General features: G+C 40.7%; 1 protein-coding gene and 1 pseudogene across 2 annotated transcripts in view; one reads left to right on the top strand and one right to left on the bottom strand.

The window, feature by feature from the left end:
- Positions 1 to 22,845, top strand: part of Stxbp6 (syntaxin binding protein 6) — a 275,222-nt gene that overhangs the window by 163,866 nt on the left and 88,511 nt on the right. The gene's annotated exons all lie outside the window — the stretch shown is intronic.
- Positions 15,230 to 16,121, bottom strand: LOC129683914 (homeobox protein NANOG-like; annotated as a pseudogene).

Genomic DNA, 22,845 nt, shown 5'->3' with positions numbered 1-22,845 from the left:
ATATAAAGAACTAAAGAAGCAGAAAAGCAACAAACCAAGTAATCCACTTAAAAAATGGGGAACAGAGCTAAACAGAGAATTCTCGAAAGAGGAACATCGAATGGCAGAGAAACACTTAAAGAAATGCTCAACCTCATTAGCCATTAGGGAAATGCAAATCAAAACGACCCTGAGATTTCACCTTACACCCATCAGAATGGCCAAGATGAAAAACTCAAGTGATAGCACATGCTGGAGAGGTTGTGGAGAAAAGGGAACCCTCCTCCATTGCTGGTGGGAATGTAAACTGGTTCAACCACTCTGGAAGTCAATCTGGCGCTTTCTCAGACAACTAGGAGTAGTGCTACCTCAAGACCCAGCTATACCACTCCTAGGTATATACCCAAAATTTGCTCAAGTACACAACAAGGACATTTGTTCAACCATGTTCGTAGCAGCTTTATTTGTAATAGCCAGAACTTGGAAACAATCCAGATGTCCATCAACGGAGGAATGGATACAGAAATTGTGGTATTTTTACACAATGGAATACTACTCAGCAATCAAAAAGGAGGAAATCATGAAATTTGCAGGCAAGTGGTGGGATCTAGAAAAGATCATTCTGAGTGAAGTATCCCAGAAGGAGAAAGACAAACTTGGTATATACTCGCTTATATAGACCTACAAGACATGATAAACATAATGAAATCTACACACCTAAAGAAGATAATCAAGAAAGTGGACACAGGCGAAGGTGATTAATCCTCATTTAGAAAGACAAATGGGATGTGCCTTGAACTTATGACAGGAGTCTACCACAAAAGGCATCTGAAAGACTCTACCTAGCAGTGTTTCAAAGCAGACACTAAGACTCATAACCAAACCCTCGGCAGAGTGCAGGGAATCATATGAAAGAAGGGAAGTTAGTATGATATGGAAAGGATAGGAGCTCTACAAGGACCAAATATATCTGGGCACAGGGTCTTTTCTGAGACTGAAACTCAACCAAGGACCATCTATGGATATAACCTAGAACTTCTGCTCGGATGTGGCCTGTGGTAGCTCAGTAACCAAGTAGTTTTCCAAAGTAAGGGGGACACGGACTATTTCTAACAGGATCTCAAGGGCAGGCGGTTTGACACCTCCCCCCAGGGGAGGAGCAGTCTGTTAGGCCACAGAGGAGAACTTTGCAGCCAGCCCTGAAGATACCTGATAAAACAGGGACAGATGAAAGGGGAGGAGGTCCTCCCCTATCAGGGGACTTGGAAAGGGGCAGGGAGGAGACCAGGGAGGGAGTGTGGGGTTGGGGAGGGAATGAGGGAGCGGGATACAGCTGGGACACAGAGTTAACAAAATGTAACTAAAAAGAAAAAATAAAAAATAAATAAATAAATAAATAAATCAACTCTGTTTCATTGAAAAAAAAAAAAAAGGATTATAGATAGGCATAATGACATTCTTGTTTTTTGTTGTTGTGGTGTTTTTTTGTTTGTTTGTTTTGCTTTTACAGCATGGGTTGGTTTGCAACCTGTCCCACTATACAGAAAGTAAGTGGTTGATAGACATGAATCCATTGAATCTCATGTCTTATTTCAGCCTTCTTTTTCTTCTGAAAAAAAGTGTGCCCCCCTTTTTAAAAGATAACTAGACACATCCTGAACAGTGATTTTGAGGTTTCTTTTGAGAATTGGGAGAAAGCAGCCTTCAGGGAAAGCAGTTTTTGGGTGTTTTGTTCTCAGCAAAGTTTTTTTTTTTTCTTTTTGCCAATTATTTAAGAGCCTGTGCTTTAGAAAAAAATTCTGACTCAAAACATTTTTATAGACCATTCTCTGTGGAGAAGGGCCATCTGATACTTCCATTAGCTGTGGAAGAATTCAGGGGGTTAGAAAGTGCAGAAGGACAAATAGCTGGTCACTGAGCTAGCTCAGACACAGCTCTCTAACCACCTACTCCAGGTCAGTGAATGCAGCACATGATTTTTTCTGCAATAAACCAAATCTTCAGTCAGTTTTTTTATTTTCTAATAGCAGCCTTTAAAAACATTCCACCTTGGGGAGATCCAAGATGGTGACTAAACCCTGGGTCTCTAGTATCTAGCCACATGCCTTCCTGCTATGCTCACCAGCCAGTGACCAGGGCTTGAAGCTTCAACCTCAGCCTCCTTAGAACTGGGAGCCATGGGAACAGCCCCAGTCACTGCACCAAAGCTCAACCCCCATCTCTCTAGGAAGACTGACCAAACCTCTGGGTTTGCTGGTTCTCCAAGATGGCTGTGCCCAGCAAACACAGTGTCTAAGCACAGTGTTTTGGCAACTGCAGCTCATCAACCTCAGAGCAAGAAAGCCAGAGGTGAGGCGGCTGTCTCCTGGACTTCCTCAGGTGAAAGGAGAGCTCCTGGGCTTCTAATGAATTCTGTTAGTCAATAGGATCATACACCTGAGGAGATCCTCAGGAATTCCCTGAGAACCACCCGTTAGTAAGAGATCATACCCACCAATCTGAGGAGGGCTTCTGCAGGAACAACCAGCTTCCGGAGCAGGGCTCCTTCTGCATCCCCAAGAAATCCAGTAGGCAATAGAGTCTAACAGCCAATGCCATAGGCTACCAAATGGCTAAAAGACAGCATAAAAACACAGTCAACAAAAAACAAAACAATATGGCATATCCAGAATCCAGTTATCCAAAGGAAAGTAGCCCTGGATACCCTAACATAACTGAAATTCAAGAAAATGACCTTGAATCTATGCTTATGAAGATGATAAAGGAGGAAACTGATAATATCCGTAAAGAAATACAGTAAGATACAGTCAAACAGATTGAGGCCATCAGAGAAGCTTGTAGAGTTGAATAAACAAACAAACAAACAAATAAATTAAATAAATAAATAAATAAAGCTTGTAGAAATGAATAAATCACTCAAATACAGGAAAACTCAAACAATCAGGTTAAGGAAATCAATAAAACAGTTCAGGATCTGAAAATGGAAGTGGAAACAATAAAGAAAGCACAAACTGAGGCAATCCTGGAAAGAGAGAAACTTAGAGAAGAAAACAGAAACTACAGAAGTAAGCATCTCCAATAGAATACAAAATGTGGAGGAAGGAATCTCATAGAAGATACAATGGAAGAAATTGATGCATCCATCAAAGAAAATGTTAAATCTAAAAAATTCCTGACACAAAAAATAAAATCCAAGAAGTGAAAGACACTGTGAGATGATGAAAGCTAAGAATAATAGGAGTAGAGGAAAAGAGGACTCCTGTCTCCAAGACCAGGGAATATTCTCAAGTCATAGAAACAAAGTGCCCACTTAAAGAAATTACTATAAGCATATGAAAGTCCTACAGAGCGCCTAGTAGATTAGACCAGAAAAAAAAATCCTCCTGCCACATAATAAGTAAAGCACTAAATGCACAGAACAAAGAAAAAATATTAAAAGCTTCAAGGGAAAAAGGCCAAGTAATGTATAATGACAAACCTATCAGAATCCCACCTTCCTTCTCAACAGAGACTTTGAAAGTCAGAAGGGCCTGGACATTATGTCATGTAGATGCTAAGAGAACAAAGATGCTAGCCCAGAGTACTATACCCAGCAAAACTCTCAGTCATCACAGATGGAGAAAACAAGACATTCCATGACAAAAACAAATTTAAACAGTACCTATCCACAAATCCAGTGCTACAGAAGACACTGAATGAAAAATCCAACCCAAGAAGGCTAACTACACCCAGGAAAACACAGGAAATAAAAAACATCACTACAGCAAAACTAAAAATAAACAAGCACACAAAGGAGGAGGAGAAGAAAGAGTAGGAAGGAGGGAAGGAAAGAAGGAAGGAAGGAAGGCAAGAAGGAAGGAATTAAAAAGTCATGGTGCCAGGAATTAACTCATAGCATTGCTTTAATAGGAAACTTCTTGGCTTCTCTAGGAACTACTTTGAGCAACGTAATAAGTAAAGTCTGTCTATTAATTTGTTTTCCTAGCACACTGTAGCACAAGTTAAGTTAGAATATGATTGGGTGAAGCAGTAACAGTCAGTCACACAACCTCTTAGTTTTTCACTCACAGTTGTACCCAGACTCTAATGAGACTACGAAGCTGTCAAGCCTGCTGGTAGTGGTAGCTCACTGTCCAATAGATAAAAGAGAAAGTGTGCATCAAGTGAATGAAAAGAACAAGAAATACGTCACTCAAGGTCTGATACTGTATCCGTGGCAAGTGTGCAGCAGGTGGCCGCCCACACCTTACTGAGCACTGCGTGGCTGGGGAGCACCACAGAAGCCACCATGCCACTGCCAGAGTATCATTCTGTCCACTTGAGTTTCTTCTTTTTATTTTAAATTTATTTTTTTTATTAATTGCGGTTTATTCTCTTCGTATCCTACCTGTAGCTCCCTCCCTTGTCCCCTGCCAATCCCACCCTCCCTCTCTCTTCTCCACCCATGCCCTTCTCCAAGTCCATTAATGGGGAGATCCTCCTCTATTTCCATCTGATTCTAGCCTATCAGGTCTCATCAGGATTGGCTGCAATGTCTTCTTCTATGGCCCTGTAGGGCTGTACCCCCCTCAGGGGAAGTGATCAAAGAGCAGGCCACTGAGTTCCTGTCAGAGACAGCCCCTGTTTCTCTTACTAGGGAACCCACCTGGACACTGAGCTGCCATGGGCATCTATGCAAGGGTTCTAGGTTATCTCGACAAATGAAGCTAATCAAGGAGAACCCTGGGTAAGATGATCGATCCTCATTCAGAAAGGCAAACGGGATGGACATCAGAAGAGGAAGAAAACAGGGAACAGGAGCCTACCACAGAGGGCCTCAGAAAGACTCTATCCAGCACTGTATCAAAGCAGAGGCTGAGACTCATAGCCAAACTTTGGGCAGAGTGCAGGAAATCTTATGAAAGAAGGGCCTGTCCTGGAGGGGACAGGGACTCCACAAGGAGAGAGAAAAACAAAAATCTGGGCCCAGGGATCTTTTCTGAGACTGATACTCCATCTGAGTTTTTATTTCCAGGGTCAGCTGCCCACCAGCACAAAGCTTGTATCTTTCCCAGTGGTGCCTGGAGCTTGGGGGAAAAGGGCTCAGTGTAGAAGCAGGAAACAATACAAAGGGAAGAAAAAATAAATTGTATCACACTGTTTCTCTTTACCCCTTCTGAAAATAACGGGTTTGGGTTATAATATAATGTTTATCAGGCAAACCAAGTCTGGAATGCAAGCAAGAAAGTAAAAACAAACCAAAATGAGATCATAGGGTCTAAATGAGAAGCATCAGTCCTGAACAGAGAGGCAGCCAGGGCAAAAATCTTGATTTTATTCTTGTGTCAATAATGTCTTGATACTAAATATTTATTCCACTATCAAGGAGATTACAGGAAAACATTAGGGTGTAGAATTCTTTGTGCTTTCTTTTTTGTTCTTTCTATAAAGAAGGAGACTCCCATGCATATAATACACACTTATGTGGAAATAAATAAGAATATACAAATGTTCATAAACAATCTCATTTTTAAAAAATAGTATTTATTATTACTTAATGGGGATGAGAATGGGAGTAGATCAAAATTTATTTCTTGTTAATATGAAGCTGTTTTCTTCTCCACTTCAGTGGCCTAATTTACATGGTATAGATTAATAGTGAATTTTTAAATGTATAATATCTGTGTATATTAGCAAAAATAATATGCTTTAATGTGGTATGCTCATATGTGCCTATAACCTTCTCTGTTTACATTCACCCACCATTATCCTCCTCATCTTCCTCCCTCTTCCTGTTCCCCCTTCTTTCCTAAGAGTTTTTCTCCTTTCTTGTCATCCCACCCTGCTAATTTGTACATGTAAAAGGAAGCATGCCTTTCTGAGCCTTATTTCACTTTACATGATGACCTACAGTTCCATCCATTTTCCTGTAGATAACATAGTCTTATTCTTTTAGTTGAAGGAAACTCCATTGTGTTTTCCATCAGCCTTTCACCCACTGTTGAGCACCTTGGTGGAGTCCCTAACTTGGCTTTTGTCTGTGATGTTATGATAAATGCCTGTGCATATTCATCTTTGCTGACTTTGAATCCTGTGTGTCCGTTCCCAGAAGTGATATAATTGTATCATATTACTGCCAAATATTTTTTTTGAAAAAAATCCAAATTCCATTCTAATTTTCATATTTGGGGGAACTAATTTATATTTCTATCAACAGGAATGACTCACATGATATCCTTGGGAGAATTTATTGTTGTTTATTTTCTTGATTACTGGTTGTTTGTTGTATCTTCTTTTCTTTTTTTGTTTATACATTTTATTTCATACAATTTCTAGTCTCATTACATCTGAGGCACATGGTTTTTCATACCAAATATTGGGCAATGAGGATATTAAGCAACTTATGTTTTCATAGTTGTCCTTTTTTGCCCACAGTTTCACTGCAATGAGAATGAACATGGGCAGAAATTAACTTTGGTTCTTTCCGATTTTGTATTGTTCACATATCTTGTGCACAATACAAAATACCTCTAAGGGAAAAGCAGGTTTTTTTTTTTTTTTTAAGATTTTAATCTATTACATATATAGTGTTCTGCCTGCATGTATGCCTGAACACCAGAAGGGGGCACCAGATCTCATTATAGATGGTTATGAGCCATCATGCGGTTGCTGGGAATTGAACTCAGGACCTCTGGAAGAGCAGCCAGTGCTCTTAACCTCTGAGCCATCTCTCCAGCCCAAAAAGCAGGTTTTGAATTTGAAGGGGAAAGAGGCCTGGATAAGAATAAAATACTACACCAGGCACAGTGTCAAATGCCTGTAATCCCATCACTCGGGGAGGCAGAGCTGGGGGTATTCATGTGAGTTCGAGGCCAGGCTGGTCTACAAAGTGAGTCCAGTACAGCCAAGGCTACACAGAGAAACCCTTTCTCAAAAAGAAGGAGAAGGAGGAGGAAAAGGAGGAGGAGGAGAATTAGAAGAAAAAGAGGAAGTGTGTCTTGTTAAAGATCTTGATACTGCAGTTTGGCTTTTCTCTCAGTTGAGAATCAGTTGTCTGGTGAGATTGAAGCTTCCATTCACAGATGAATGGAGAGATTGGTGTGTAGCAGAGGTTGTGTCTCAAGTCTTTGAGAAAATGTTGAAATGTTAATAAATAATGCAGAAAGAGTTGCCATCTGGAAATTATTGGATTCTGGCTTTCTATCATATTTCCTTTTAAAATTTTATTAAAATATAATTTCATTATTAACAGTGTCAGGGGTGGGGTCCCTCTCATGGGATGGGTCTTAAGCTGGAGCAGTCATTGGTTAGCTACTCCCTTCATTTCTGCTCCGTCTTGACTCTTGCATATCTTGTAGGAAAGACAAATTATAGGTCAAATTATAGGTTTTGTGGATGGGTTGCTGTCCTAATCTCTCCACCAGAAGTCTTACCTGGCTACAGGAGATGGCTGGTCCAGGCTCCATATGCCTTATTTCTAGGAGACTTAACTAGGGTCACCCTCATAGATTCCTGGAAGTTTCCGTCGCCTTCTATAACCACCTAGCATAACCACCAGCAGAGATACTTCACCTAGTAACTGATGGAAACAGATGCAGAGACCTACAGCCAAACATTAGGATGAGTTTGGGGAATCCCGTGTAAGAGAGGAGGAAGGATAGTAGAAGCCAGAGGGGTCAAGGACATAAGAAAACAAACACAGTCAACAAACCTGGGTCCAAAGGGGAGCACAGAGACTGAACCACCAACACAGGAGCAAGCATGGACTGACCTAGGCCCTCTGCACATGCAGTTGTACAGCTTGGTCTTCATGTGGGACTCCTAACAGCAGGAGCACAACTGTCCAAAAACTGTTACCTGTTTTTGATCCCTTTCCCCTAACTGGGCCACCTAATTTAGCCTCATTAAGAGAAGATGGGCCTAGTCTTACTGCAACTTGATATGTCAAGGCTGGTTTATATCCAGGAGAGGCCTCCCCTTTTCTGAAGGAAAAGAGGGAGGGGTGGATATGAGGAGGTAGAGAGGACAAGAGGAAGGGGAAACGTCAATTGGGATGTAAAGTAAATTAATTAATTAATTTTACAAAATATAATTGTCTCGCCTCCTCAGTTTTTTTAGGCTCACCCCTGTCTCAGATTGGTAGCTTCTTCTTCCCTGATTATTCTTATTGCATATGTATGTGTGTGTGCATGTATTTATGTGTGTGTATGTGTACACAAATAACACATTCTTCTCAGTCCACTTTTGATCTTTGTGTGTGTATGGTTTCAGGGACACTTCGTATTGGCCAACCAATTAGGAGGCTCATCCATGGGAGTGGCTAACTGTCCCTCTGTCAGCAGACATCATCTGCCTGTATTTATGAATTCCCGATAGATACAGTAGTTAAACAAACAAAAAAATACATATATCAAAAAAACACATAGGGTTAGAATAAGGAGTGACTTCCTGGGTCTCATAAAATGGCTATTTTTAAAGGACTATAAAGCCCTATAACGACTGCAGCCCTATGCTGCAGAATAGAACTTTGTGGTCAAAACCAAATGGTGAAAGGATGGTCGTGTCACAGAGGGCTGATATCCTTAAGAAGAAAAATAATACACCAGAAATAAAGAAAAAATGATTACCACGATAGAACAAAAAAAAAAAAAAAAGGGAAAACAAATGGTCCCTACAGCTATGAAATCCTTGTCTATAATAGTTAGACAAATGCAGCAATGAACTACATTGTGTCATTTTTTTTTTTTTTTTATTTCTTGGCTTCTCACTTCACCATGCAGTGTGCCCACATGCATGTAAGAAAACAGACATGGGTTTGCAGTGGGAGAGCACAGAGCCACATGCTAAGGGAAAGCTGATGATAACATATGTTAAAATGTCTTGTGTACTTGTTCTTGACACACCATCTCGTACTGGAACGGTCTTGAGCTAGGCTTGTGCGATTCTTGGATGTAGCATCATGGATGATCAGCAGGCACTCCTTGTTCTTCAGTGGGTGTGGCTAGTTGAACAATCCATGGCATATTCTTAGTACTGAGTATGAAGTATGGAGCTGTAAAAAAAGATAGATAGTAGCCGCACTTATGATTTTATTTACGATAGACAAATCATGGAAACAGCCTGTATGCCATCCATACATGAACAGAAAAAAAAATGTGAAGTATTGCTGAGCTGTAAAGAGGGAATTTTATTTTATTTTTGGGAAGATGTATTAAGCTAGAGGTCACATGGGACAGGTGAATTGAGCCAGACTCAAACTAGTACAGCTTTTTCCTTTCATTTGGATTCTAACGGAGAAAGAAAACATCATAAAAAGTTGAAGGTAGAGTTTGGGGGTTGGGTGGAGGGCATGAGAGGAAGCTAGAGGAGAAACAAGTTAGAGGAGTAAGGCTGACTATAACCAAAGCATGTGGTGTGCATGTACTGAATGCTGTAGTAAACCCAATTATTTTGTACAATTAAAGTGTGGTAATAAAAAGAGCTTGAGAATTTCTATCTGTATGAATCTCAAAAGGGTTCCAAAATTCAATATTGTTCAAACAAATAAAACCTTTCACCTTTGGTGTAAAAGGAAAATGTGAAAGCCTGTTTATGTATCTTTTTCACATATAGAAACTGTACAGTTGTAGGAAAAGGGAAACTGCTGAGATGGACACAGACGCAGGGATCAAATGCCTTAGTGTATTAATTTTGAATCATGTAAATATGTTTCCTGTCTGAAATAAGATTTACAAAAAATAATGAATCCGTGGGTGTTGGTTGTATTTGTAAGTGGCTTTGGGGTATTTGGGAATGGGCCATGATGAAAAAACATCCCTTTCAATTAACAGACATCAAGGTGCCTGTCAGATGCCAGCATGCACAGGTGCTTGCAGGTACTCATTGCTGCTTCTCTGCAGTGCTGAATAAGGCCATGCTTGCTGTTCCCTGTAAAAAGCCGAGTATTATTAATTGAGCAATTGAGTGTTGAATAGAGCACTTAAATGTTTTGATCACCTCTGACACAGAAGGAAATTTAAGAAAGTTCGTCATCTACTCACATCTCTGACACCATGTGCGGTAAGCTAGTGCCAGAATCCATCAGATTTCCATCTGCATCCAAGTCATCACCTCTGCAATTTTCAATGTTCTTAAACATTACCTATTGAAGCTTTTAAATCCAGTAAGTGCGTTCATATATAAATACCCAATTACCAAGTTCAGATTTTTGACTTATGTTTTAAAATGAAATGAACCTTCCCTGCAGCTGTGTAGTTAGAGGCAGGAGATCACCTCGGTAAGTGATGCTCACTGTTCTTGCTCAGAGCATTCTTCTCACAGTTTAAACAGAGGTATGATGCTGTGCAAGCCCCATGTACTGCCTACATCAGTGTCAGCCATAACTCTGTAGACTTCTCAAGGGGAGGAAGAGGACTGGGGCAAATGGGAATTTTCAGAGCTGGAAGAATTCCAGGGATGTTGGAATAATCTTTTCAAGAAAATAATAGTGCCTTTGTGTTAAAGCCAGGAAATGAGACCAGGAAGTCTAGAGTCCTACTTTTTTTTGAATATAAATATAGATATAACCAGATTACTTTCTAAACATTTAGCTTGGACATGGAGAATACCTTGGACTCTTTGCTAGGATTCTTCATCATCTTCAGGTTTACCCCAGCTCAAGGCAGTCTGGATAGAGAAGCTCTTCTCAGAGTGACTGCATGTGGACGCACTGGTCCAGCCCTTCCCTTCTAGTGAAGCCCGTCTGTTTCTGATGGAGTCAGAGAAGAGGTCTGGGGAAAGAAGCATATCTGCACTCTGCTTTCCTTGAGCTTCTACTTGGGAACAACAGATGGGAAGGAGACTTCTTCCATAATGAAGGTGACCTGAGCACACTGCTCCTCATCACCATTCCATGATGTGTTCTTCCCGCCTCAGATACCCAGTCATATGACAACATGGCGACAGTCTTTTCTCTTTTAAAAGTAATGCTTTTAGGTAAGACATGAAGAATGAATTTGGCATAACATTACTTCCAAGTATAACTCTGCCCATTGGCACTTCTCTTTTGCTCAAACCTGTACAAACAAGCCTTTATGGTAGTGCTGACTTGAAATAGACACTGGTGGTATGATGAGTCTGTCATTACCCAGATATGGACCTCTGCTCTGAGTGGCTGTCGGTTTCAGCTCCCCCTGCTCTTAACTTTATTGCTGAACCTGGAAGCCTTCCTCCCAAGCCCTATACTGTTATTCAGCATTCAGTCTACCAGAAAGAAAACCTTTCCATGCACTTTCTGTGAGACAAAAGTGAACAGTTTATCAAGGACAAAGGAACCGATAGGGTACTGCCTTCAAAACTCCTATTATCTAAGATTTGGAAGCTCACATTTGGAGTGTTCAGTGGATGCTAACTTTAATTTGTAATCAAGACCTCCCATTACCTCATTCCTAGGACAGAAGGTTGACAGCCTAGGCTTCTGCATTTGCATATCAGCAGAATTCGGATCCTGTCTACTGGAGGTGAGCATGGCGGTGTGTGGCCTGTCAGATGTGTCCTGAGGAAGGCCACACTGGAGTGTGGGCACAGAGAGTCAGTGACTGTTATGTTTGGACGCTGTTACCACGTTCTTCCCCTACATCCTCATTGTTCTCAGTCAAGAAAGAAGGATCCAGAGGGTGGACTTCCATCTGTAAAATAAATCACCTTACAAAGAGTCCTCAGGAGATGGGGGAAGTTAATGGAAAAGAAAAACAAATAGCATATGCACAACGGCAATGATCTTTCCTGTCCTTTTCTCTCCGTGATTGTCATGGTAGCTCCAGCCCAAAGACAAGGTCATTGTGATCTTATCCCTTTTGTTAATGATTCCAAACCATTCATGCTTTGGACCTTTCTAACTTTCCTTTCTCTTTTTTGAGAAGGGGACTTGTTCACCATTCACTGTTACACTTGGGCAAGTGACTATGCATAGTACGTACCTCACCTTTCTAAGATGCTTAGTTTCCTTCCTTGCTTCATGCCCTGCTTTATAGTTTGCCCCCCTTAGCTTGTTAAACCTCTGATCAAACAGAAATAAGCAGAAATATAATGACTTTTTTTTTTTTGCTTTTGTGTGAGTGTGTGTGAGAGAGAGAGGGCGGAGCCGAGAGTGTAGGGAAAGACAGAGTTAGCTAAGTTCTGAACTACTGCCAGCTCTTGCTTGCTTTTTTTTCTAAACATAGCAAGCAGTCCATGGGGAATAATAGACTATATCCAATCTTGCCTGGACTATTACTACACAGATTACACTACAGCATTCTCAGGGAATGTTCTCAACTGAGGGAGCTTCATGCATTCTAAATTTAAAATTTTTGGTCCTTTGTCACAAGTTTGGAGTAAGCTTGTCTTCTCACTACAGAGGGGTTAAAATGCTTCTAAATCAGATATATTAAACAAATAAGATGTATGAAACAAAAATATGTTACCCACTAAATTAAAATTTAAAAAAAAAAACACACAACAGAAAAAATCCTTGCAGGATAGCACCAATTATTTGCTGAAAGAGAATCTCTCCTGTGTTTCCAAGCAGATTAAGCAGAGTACTAAAGTGAGTCGGAGAAAGAGAACAACTGTGAGCTGGATTAGCAAGGAGGGTCTTGTAACAGAGTAGGAATTTGGAGTCGGTGTGTGAGTGATGACTATATTATTATTTTCAAAAGGTTTTCATGAAGGCATCCCAGGCTGTAACTTACTGTGAGACACAGCACACAGGTGAGAGGAGCTTTGCATGTGCTCAGCTATTGGTGCGATTCTGCTGTTGTTGCCATTTTAAAGCTGGCTTAATAGATAATTCAATAAATGTATCTATCTCTCACCTATCATCTGTCCCATTGGTTCTATTTCTCTAGAGAACCCCCATTAATACAGGAATGAACTGGGCATTTTGTACCCACTTATGATGATCTACTTTGCTTAAGAATCAAACCTTTATTTTCTAAAGATCCTTTTTCATTAGCTCAAACTTGAATGATGAACACTTCTGAACAGGCAAGCATGGTCTTCCTGTGACAAACCTGGTAAACAGCACTGTTACGGACTCAGACCAAGGGTGTTTGTAGACAGAGAATTTGGAAAGGGGATAGTTTGCTGTCAAAAGATCATCCTTTTAGTGTTTAGGACAGATAGTGACATTTCACCATGGTTTTCTCAGTTACATCACTGGCCCACATAGGCGAGAAACACTAATTCTATCCTTTTAACAATAACAGTGATCTTTATAATCCCTGTGTTAGACATTTTGTGCAAGTCTGCTTGGAGTTGACAGTTTGATAATGGTTGGATACTTTGGTGGTGGTGGTGGTAATGGTTGTGGAGGTGGTGGTGATGGTGGAGGTGGTGGTGGTAGTAATAGTGGTGGTGGTGATGGTGGTGGTAGAGGTGGTGGTGGTAATAGCGGTGGTGATGGTAACAGTAGTAGTGGTGGTGATGGTGGAGGTGGTTGTGGTAGTGGTGGTAATGGTTGTGGTGGAGGTGGCTGTGGTGGTGGTAATGGTGGAGGTGGCTGTGGTGGTGGTAATAGTGGTGGAGGTGGCTGTGGTGGTGGTAATAGAGGTGGAGGTGGTGGTAATGGCAGTAATGGTGGCGGTGGTGGGTACATACATGTCGTACAGAGTTGCAAATGCCTTTGAATTCTAAAATGTATGTCTCCAGAATCCTATAGGATCATTACCTCCAGGTATGAATTTGCAGTAGCAGAGAAAATACTTAATAGAAAAGCCTAATGGTAGCCTGTTACTTTGTTTGTATTAACTTGCCAAAATAGTTTTGTGTTACCAGACACAAAAAGACTTTCGTCTTTTATTTCTGACTATTTTACTCCTGAGTGAAGTGAGGAGTAAATCTGCTTGGACTTCATTTTATTCTAGAGAATGTCTAGGAGTCATCTGATATGCAGATGGCCTAAAACTGAAGAAGTGAGTTTCTGAGGAAATCTTGGCAGGTTAGTTTGTCTGTGTACTTGCTGACTCTTGCTAATCTTGGAGGTTTTTCCTTCTTTACTAAATTTCCAGTACAGCTGGATACTCAAGATGCTGAGGGCCACCAAAGGCTAATTAAGACACTCCTTTGTTCAGTGGTATGCTGAACTCTATTATGATGCAAATCAGAAAACAAGGCTAAGTCCTAGACCTCTTGCCAGAGTGATTTTTGACTGTTTAAAATGGAAAAAAAATCTATGTTAAGATAGAAGAAAAATTGGTTCAAATTTACACTTGTGTAAGAAATCTTAATGAGGATGTTTGAGGACTTAGGATGCTGATTGTTTTGGCTTTAATAAAGCAAGGTAGAGAGGCACGGGGAAGCCTGTAGGGGGACACAGTAGCTCGGTTGCCTACTCTGTCCCAGAGAAGAGTTTTCTAATAATTACTGCCTCTGACAAATAAGAGGAGGGTCTTTTTTTTTTTAAGGTAAAGTTAGTGTTTTATTTTACTTAAATTAGTCAAGCTGTCATTGGTTTATCATGTTACAGTCAAATATTACAACTTTCTACAGATACTAATTAATGTAGAAGTACTTGTGGTAAGACTCTAAAGAGATGGAAGAAATCAACAAAGCACACTTAACAGATGAAGTTATCTAAAGGCCAAGACAAAAGTCCTTCTTCAGCCAAACCTGCACTTTTATTTTGTTCAGATGCTGTCTTACTATTTAAATGTAGCCTAGGTTGGTTTTGATCTTACTGCATATCTGGGCTAGCCTCAAACTCGTGATCCTTTTGCCTCATCTTCTAGAGTGGCCACCATATCTGAATGAATCGTTAAACTTTTTACAGCTTTAGACTCTAAATCCTGAGGACACCCAAACATGCTGGATATATAGCTTGTGCCGCCATGTCTATTTCTGTTGCAGCAAAAGTTATTCAAACCTTGATCAGATTCCATTTAAACCACACTCCTGAAATTGATACACCATGTATCAAGACCCAAGCTCCTAAGAAAAAGACAAATTGAGGTTGGGATTTGGGGAAGGGGGCGGTGTGGTTCATTGTCTGTAAATGTCCACCACAATGCTAAAAAACAAAACAAAACAAAAAAACAACAAAAAAAAAGAAAAAAAAAACAGTTACACAGCTAAGACAAATACAGCAACATAGGACCACAAATAGAGCTCAGTTGTTGAGTGGGTGCCCAGCATGTTAAAGGTCCTAGATTTGCTCTCTGTCACCAAAAGAATAAAAATAAAAACAATATGAAAACCTTAGGAAGAAGGAAGGAATCCAGCCTCGGCTCTAACTTTAAATTGAGTTGTGTACTTCTCACACTTCACCTGGGAAATTCTCAGAGCAATTCAGGAATAATTCTAAGGCTTGTGGGGTGCTAAAATGAGAAGAGTTTTCCCCAGTGGCTTCCACATTTGCTCCAAACCACTGGTAGAGATGTTTTACTTAAACTGCATAATGCTGCAGAGATTCTACCCCAAAGTTATAGAAAGGAGCATTGGAAGCCTGACTGTTTCAGGCTTGAGTTGTCCAGGTCTACTTGTTCAAAATTGGGTTGGTCTAGGTCTTGTTGTTCCAAGCCGAGTTGGTCCAGGTCTGGTTGTTCAAAATTGGATTGGTCTAGGTCTGGTTGCTCTAAGCTAAGCTGCTCCAAGTCTGGCTGTCCCACATTAGAAGGTTTACCAGATAGCTGGAATGGAGGTTAGGATGCTCAGTCCTTCTGAGCTACACTGTTGCTGGTCTTCAGTTGTTTTTTTGTTTTGTGACATTACCTATATTTCATTCTTTGGTTTTGGGACCAGGTCTTAACCTGTTTACAGCTAAGGTTCAGAATGGCAGAAAATTCTTACATCTGCTGGAGGTTGAGGTACCTCTGCCTCTGAAACCAGTCCTTGAGTGGACACAGCTGTCCCTGAGAGAACACAGTCTGTATCTTCTATTTCTTGGCATGGACCTTGGTCTCTAACTTCTTCTCAGAACCAGGGAGGTATAGTGTGGGACTGGTAGAGGAATCAGGGCTGTCCTGAGGAGATAGGCCCACAGAGAACAGGTGAGAAGAGGCAGTCTCTGTGAAGCTTCTTAGCAGCAGATACTTGTAAGCAAGAATACTTTTCCTCAGGACCATGAACTGCAGACATTGAAGAGTCCCCAGAATTTGATGATTCCTCGGAACAGGCATATAGTGGGGACCAGGGGCATCCACACTCATGCCACTCAGAAGGTTGAGGGGAGGGGGGAGCAGTGACTTTTTTTAAAGGTTGTTTGTTTGTTTTTCTTTTTTCAGACAGGGTTTTCCTGTGTAGCCTTGGATGTCCAAGATTCTCTTTGTAGACCAGGCTGGCCTCGAACTCACAGAAAGCCACCTGCTTCCTCCTCCCCAAGTGCTGGGAATAAAGGCATGTGCCACCACACCTGGCTTTTTTTTTTTAAAGTTTTTTATTATTATTATTTTTATCAACAACAACACTGAGAAGTCAAAACTCAGTTTCTATGGGGAAAGATTTTAGAAATAAAACTTAAGATGTCCACATGTAAAATTATCAAGAAGCAAGAATGTTCTTGTTCTTTTTCTCAGAAGACTGAGAAACTAACTCGGAGGGGAGTGTTGTAATTCATGACCCTCAGCAATATCTGAGTGAGCTATCATTTCAATTAAAGGTAAACACCAAGTTTTTGAGTTAGTGATCAACATTTGCAAAATTTTATCCAATTTTAAATATGCATTTACTTGTTTTGTGTATGTGGTTGTAGTTTTATGGCTCCATTGCATTGTATGGATACATTAAAGGAAAATTTATAAGAGTTGGTTCTTTCTCTTTTTAACTATTTTTAAAAAGAATTATTTTAGTTTATTTACTTTATATCCCAAGGGTGCCCTTTCCTTCTCTCCTCCCAGTCCTCCACTTCTCTGTCTGCTTCTTCTCCCATCTCCTCTCCATTTCCCCCCAGAAAAGGGGAGGCACCTTCCACACCCCACATCAAGTCACATCAGGTCTGAGCATATTCTTATCCCCTGAGGCCAGGCAGAGCATGGCTGTCAGAGGGAAGTGATGCCATGTTTGAAACAGCAGCTCCAGGTGCCTCGTATGAAAGCCAGGTCACCCATCAGCCACATATGCGCAGGGGGCCTAGGTCCAGACCATGTATGCTCTGTGGTTGATGTCTCAGTCTCTGTAAGCCCCCACAGGACTGGGTTAGTTATCTCTGTTGGGCTTCTTGTGAGGTTCCTTTCCCCTCCAGGTCCTTCCATCTTTCCCTCAACACTTTCACAGGACCCCAGAGTTCTGCCCCCTGGTTAGCTGCAAATCCCAGCATCTGTTTCAACCCACTGCTGGGTTGAGCCTTTCAAATGACACTCAAGTTAGACTCCTGTCTGCAAGCATAGCAGAGCATCATTAATAGTGTCAGGGGCTGGCTCTCTACCATGGGCTGAGTCTCAGGTCTATTTCTTGCGCTTTCAGTGTGATAGGATCCTCAGGACTTGTCCTGGTAGAATGGCTGGGTTTTGGTGGTGTCGTAGGCCCTGTTTTTGTTGCTGGTGTTTTTGCACTGACCTCTAGCCATTTGGTTAATTCTGTTATTAGGAGGACTGGTAGTCTCTGATGGTAATAAGTCTCTGGTGTTGTAGGTAGAGCTCATAGTTCCAGTTGGCCGCAGCCCTCTTGTTTTCCTGCTGCTCTCTTATCTGTGCTTGTCTCTCAGCCTCAGGTTGGGGTGGGTCCCAGCAAAAGGCTCAGGCCTGGGAACTGCTGCTCCCTAATCCATGATGGTCTTGGGGCCGCAGATTAGGGTGGGTCCCAGGAAATGGCACAGGCTGTGGTACTGCTGTGTGGGTGTGGAGTGGGCACAGGGGTGGAACACAGAGGTCCCTGGGCAGATCTGTCCACTTTTGCTGGCAGGCTGTGGCAGGCCAGTAGATCATGGGTAGGAAGGGAAGTTGGGGGTGTCTTACCTTCTACTATCTGATCTGATCTGTGTTGGTCTCCGGGCTTCAGATCGGCATTGGTCCTGGGAAACTGTGCAAGCCTGAGAACTGGCTTGTAGAGTGTGCAGAGGAAGTGGAGCACAGAGCCCTGGGCAGGCCTGGCCACTGCTGCTGGCAGGCTAAGGCAGACCAGTAGATGGAGCGGGAGAGGGACTCTTACCTGCTCCTTTCTTATCTGTGTTGGTCTAAGGGACCACAGATCAGGGTGAGTTGGTTTTTTTATCATGTGATCCCAGAGATCAAACCTGGGCTAGCTCCGTGGCAAACACCTCTATCCCGAGTCATGTCACCAATCCAGTTTGATCCTTTATAATTACAAATCCTTCAAACACCATTCATTGATGGGCTTTCTCTGAAAGCAGCAGCGGGTTGCAGATAATTCACACTGGATAGGAGATATTTGATCATTTCCTTCTGTAGGTAGTACCTGTTCAACTGGTTGCTGATTATGACAGTTTTTGTGTCTTTGACATCATCTGGCACATTGCCAGAATACAGCTTGGCTAAACAAGGTCCTCAGCTCCTGTTTATCCTAACCATGGAAGTTCCCCAAAATGTGACAAACACTTACATAGGGTTGTGAAGGGCCTTTCCGGCCTTTTCTTTTTCTGGTGCCTTGGAATTATCCCTACATCTTGTGCAGTTTGTGCCCTTAATATCCATCCCATTCATTCCGTGTTTACTCACAACTGACTTCTTCTGCCAGATACACTACTTAACTCCCAGAAGGGCTCAAAGTGGGCTTTTCTGCCCTGTAAAAATCATAAAAGAATACAAAGAGATATAACATCCTGGCATAGTTTATAGAGAAAACAAATAAGCTTCCAAAGTCAATTCATCTTCTCTAATTTCTTTGAGAACGTGGTAAAATGAAAATGAGACTATAAACTATTACTATAAATAAGGTAAACATATACACAATACATCATAATTTAAAAATACTAGTGTACTCAAATAGGAGTTCAAACCGAGCTAGCACTACATTTGATGTGTTTTAATGTCAAATATAATGTTATTCTTTTTTACTTTCCTCCATGTCTGAAAATGGGAAATGGGTTTGAATGTTAGCAAGGGTCAGTGGATTACCATAAAAACAGTGGGTGACATGTTATGGTGGGCAGCACAATTGCCATAATTATAGGATATAGAAGGAATGTTAGCAAGATATTCAAAACAATACTGGAACAATTTAAATGACAACCACAGGGTTGTGAACATGTAAAAATGCAAATGATGATAATTATATTCTATAAAGGGTTTCTTGTCAACAAAAATTTCAAACTGTTAGCACAAGTTATAAATTATTTTGATGAGAATAAGAGGAGTTGAAGGAACATTTATATAATGTGTCTTAGAAGAAGAAATATAGCCAAGAAAAAGACATAAATAGAGAATACAGCTCTTGAGATATCTTCCTTGATAGGCAGAAGTGCAAAGCATACACATAAAATCTGTAAGTGAACTCTATGTCAGATTGGTGTGATAAACTAAATAAAACTTTGGTTTGTACATTGGAAGAATGGAAAACATCACTTCTGAAAAAGAGTTATATTTTTAGTATCTTATGGATATAAGGGCATTCATATCATATCTGGCTCTAGGTTTAGCTTTAAATCTAGTATAGATTTCTTTGCAATAGAAAGGTGGTAATTTCTGCCATAAATTTCAGTTAAAATAAATTAAAATTTGTACCAGATGAACATCATTCAAAGAGTTGGAGAATTCTGGAAAACATCATGCTTTAATACATTTGTTCTCTGTCATAAATACACCACACCTATCCATTATTTTACTTACACTCTTCGCTTTTTAACTTAATACTTTGAAATTGCAGTAGAATATTTGAAGTGACAATCACTCACTGAGAGGCACTGAAAAGTTGAAAAGGCATTGTATATATCTCTGAGCCCAGAAGAATCAAGCTCAGTGATTCACATTAGCATTAACAAAAGCAGCAGCTTCTTTCTCTGTTACAGAGTAATGGCTGCTTATAGTGACTGTGCTCTGCTTTGAACTGGCTTCATCAATTGTGGTAATCTGAATGAGAATTGCTACTGTAGGTTCATATATTTGAACACTTGGTCCCCAGTTGTTAGAACTGTTTGGGAAGGGTAAGAAGGTGTGGGCTTGTTAAAGAAGGTGGTGGACTTTGAGGTTTCAAAAGGCCATACCATTCCCAGTTAGCTCTCTCCTCTCTGTCTCTGTCCCTGTGTGTGTGTTTGTGTATGTGTGCTCACACAACGTGTATGTGTGCTAGTGTGGATCAGCTCTCAGCTACTGCTCCAATGCCATGCTTGCCTGCCTGTGACCATTCTTACTGTTGTGATAGTAATGGAATCACTCTGAGGCTGTAAACCCTAATTAAGTCTTCATTCTCTAACTTGCCTTGTTCGTAGTGTCTTATCAAAGCAATAGAACAGTAACTAAGACATTAGGGGAGTCACTCTTCTAAGCACTCTAGCTGGAAGGGCCAAGCAAATGGAGGACTGCATCCATCATGGCTGAATTGAGAAGTGTGGGTGTAGTGATAGTTGTGTCTCATTTCCTTTGGACAGTTCATCCCCCAATTATGTTTAACTTCTGTAGGAATTAAAGATAAAACTGAGCACATTGACATTCCTTCACCATTCATTCCTTTTGTTCTAATCCTTCATCAAGATAGTACTTTAGAAAGACCACAAGGATTTTTCTTAGGAAGAAATCATTTAATATGTATAATGTTATTTATTTCAAAAATGATTTCTAGGCTGTTACAAAATACTAACAGCATGCAGAACAATGTGACCCACCTTGGAATTTGCAGCAGAAATCACAGAAACGCACAGGGTTGGCGCTGGTTTGTGTGAGAAGTGGCTTTTTACCATGGGGGATAATCCGAGTGTTAGAGCTCTATGCTGTATCTGTCTTAAGTGAGCCCCAATTAAAACAAACAAACAACAACAAAAAGAAGACACAATCAAGGATTGTGGAGGGTGGGGTGTATCTAAACACAGTGATCAGTGTATACAGCTTTGAGGCTATTTCCAATAAGTGTGGGAATGATGTAACATTCTGCATATTAGAGTCATGACACTGAGTCTACTTTCCCAACTACTTTGAAAAAATATATTCTCTGGATGTTTATAATATGGTAGATGAGACAACACATGCATATAAACAAAAATACAAAGCAGGATTCATAAGCCATAGCCTTCTATCCACTAGGCATCTGGCTATGAAAACGGTGGTTATTTAGTAATTGACATTGAAGATTTTTTTTTATTACCATGATTTAGATCTTTAAATTTTTTTTTATCGAGGATCAACAGCTATGCAAAGTAGAATCAACTATTCAGTGTATCTCTGTTTCTACTTCTATCTAGTCTAAACCAATTTTGCCATTTCTTCCCAGGACTACAGGAGCACATATTCCAAGGGATTTTCTTGCTTTTGTGCACACTTCTGTACTGACTTATACAGTAAAACAGTTAGTGTTTAAAAAGTCAATCTAATTACACTCTTGATTCATATTTACAAACCCTTTACACCATGCTCTTAATGACTTTCCCTCTCTTTTGTCCATTCTCTCTCTCATTTTTTTCTTTTCTCATTGAAGTTCCATCACCCTAGACAAAGAAGCCTGTCTCCATAGAGGTGTCAAACTCTGTTACACCTGTAGCCATTGGCACTAACTGTCATACCCAGAAATCTTTCCATACCTAAAAATGTCTCAGGATTTATTTCCTTGGTTGTTCAAAGAAATAGAGCATGTAGGACATATACTTACATGTATTAATATATGTGCATCGACATGTATGTGTGTATATACTACTTTGATGCTTCTGTGATATGTTCCACTGTAAATATCTTCTAAGAATAATTAAAAAACAATGTTTACATTATATTGCAGAACTGAGGAAGTAAGAAGTGAACAGGCTCTGCTTGTAGTTTACCTATTTATTAGTTATATATTATAGTCCTTAATGTCTCCTGAGTTTAATCTCCTTCAGATATTATCATAGTCATTTCTCTGAGCATTTACTTCCTTGGCTTGGCTGTTTGATTCATAGTTCATTCCAAGAATCAGAGTTCTCATATACTTCCCAGATAAAATGCAAAGTTGTAAAAGCTATAATACTTGATTTCATATTTTTAAATTTTTATTTTTATATTAATTACAGTTTATTCACTTTGTATCCCAATTGTAGGCCCCTCCCTCAATCCCTCCCAATCCCACCCTCCCTCCCTCATCTCCTCCCATGCCCCTCTCCAAGTCCACTGATAGGGGAGAACCTCCTCCCCTTCCATCACACTCTAGCTTACCACGTCTCATCAAGACTGGCTGCATTGTCTTCCTCTATGGGCTGGTAGAGCTGCTCCCCCGTTAGGGGGAGGGGATCAAAGAGCCAGCCACTGAGCTCATGTCAGAGACAGTCCCTGTTCCTCTTACTAGGGAACCCACTTAGATACCGAGCTGCCATGAGCTACATCTGAGCAGGGGTATGAACGGACCTTAGTTGAAGTATCAGTCTTAGAAAAGACCCATGTGCCCGGATTTTTTGATTCTTTTACTTTCTGTGTGGAGCTCCTGTCCCCTCCAGGTCTTACTATCTCCCCCTTCTTTCATGGGATTCTCTGTCCAAAGTTTAGCTATGAATCTCAGCATCTGCTTTGATACACTCTGGGTAGAGTCTTTCAGAGGCCCTCTATGGTAGGCTCCTGTCTTGTTACCTGTTTTAATCTTCTTCCAAAGTCCACCCCGTTAGTCTTTCTGAGTGAGGAATGATCATTTTACCCAGGGTCCTCCTTCTTGCTTAGCTTCTTTAGGTGAACAGATTTTAGTATGTTTATCCTATATTATATGTCTAATATCTACCTATAAGTGAATATATACTATGTGTGTCTTTGTGCTTCTGGGATACCTCACTCAGGATGATCTTTTGTAGATCCCACCATTTGCCTGCAAATG

Source organism: Psammomys obesus, unplaced genomic scaffold (assembly GCF_907164565.1).
Source record: "Psammomys obesus unplaced genomic scaffold, mPsaObe1.curated_primary_1811, whole genome shotgun sequence".
Taxonomy (NCBI): domain Eukaryota; kingdom Metazoa; phylum Chordata; class Mammalia; order Rodentia; family Muridae; genus Psammomys; species Psammomys obesus.
Note: the sequence above shows the minus strand (reverse complement) of the source record. Positions and strands in the feature narration are given on the sequence as shown.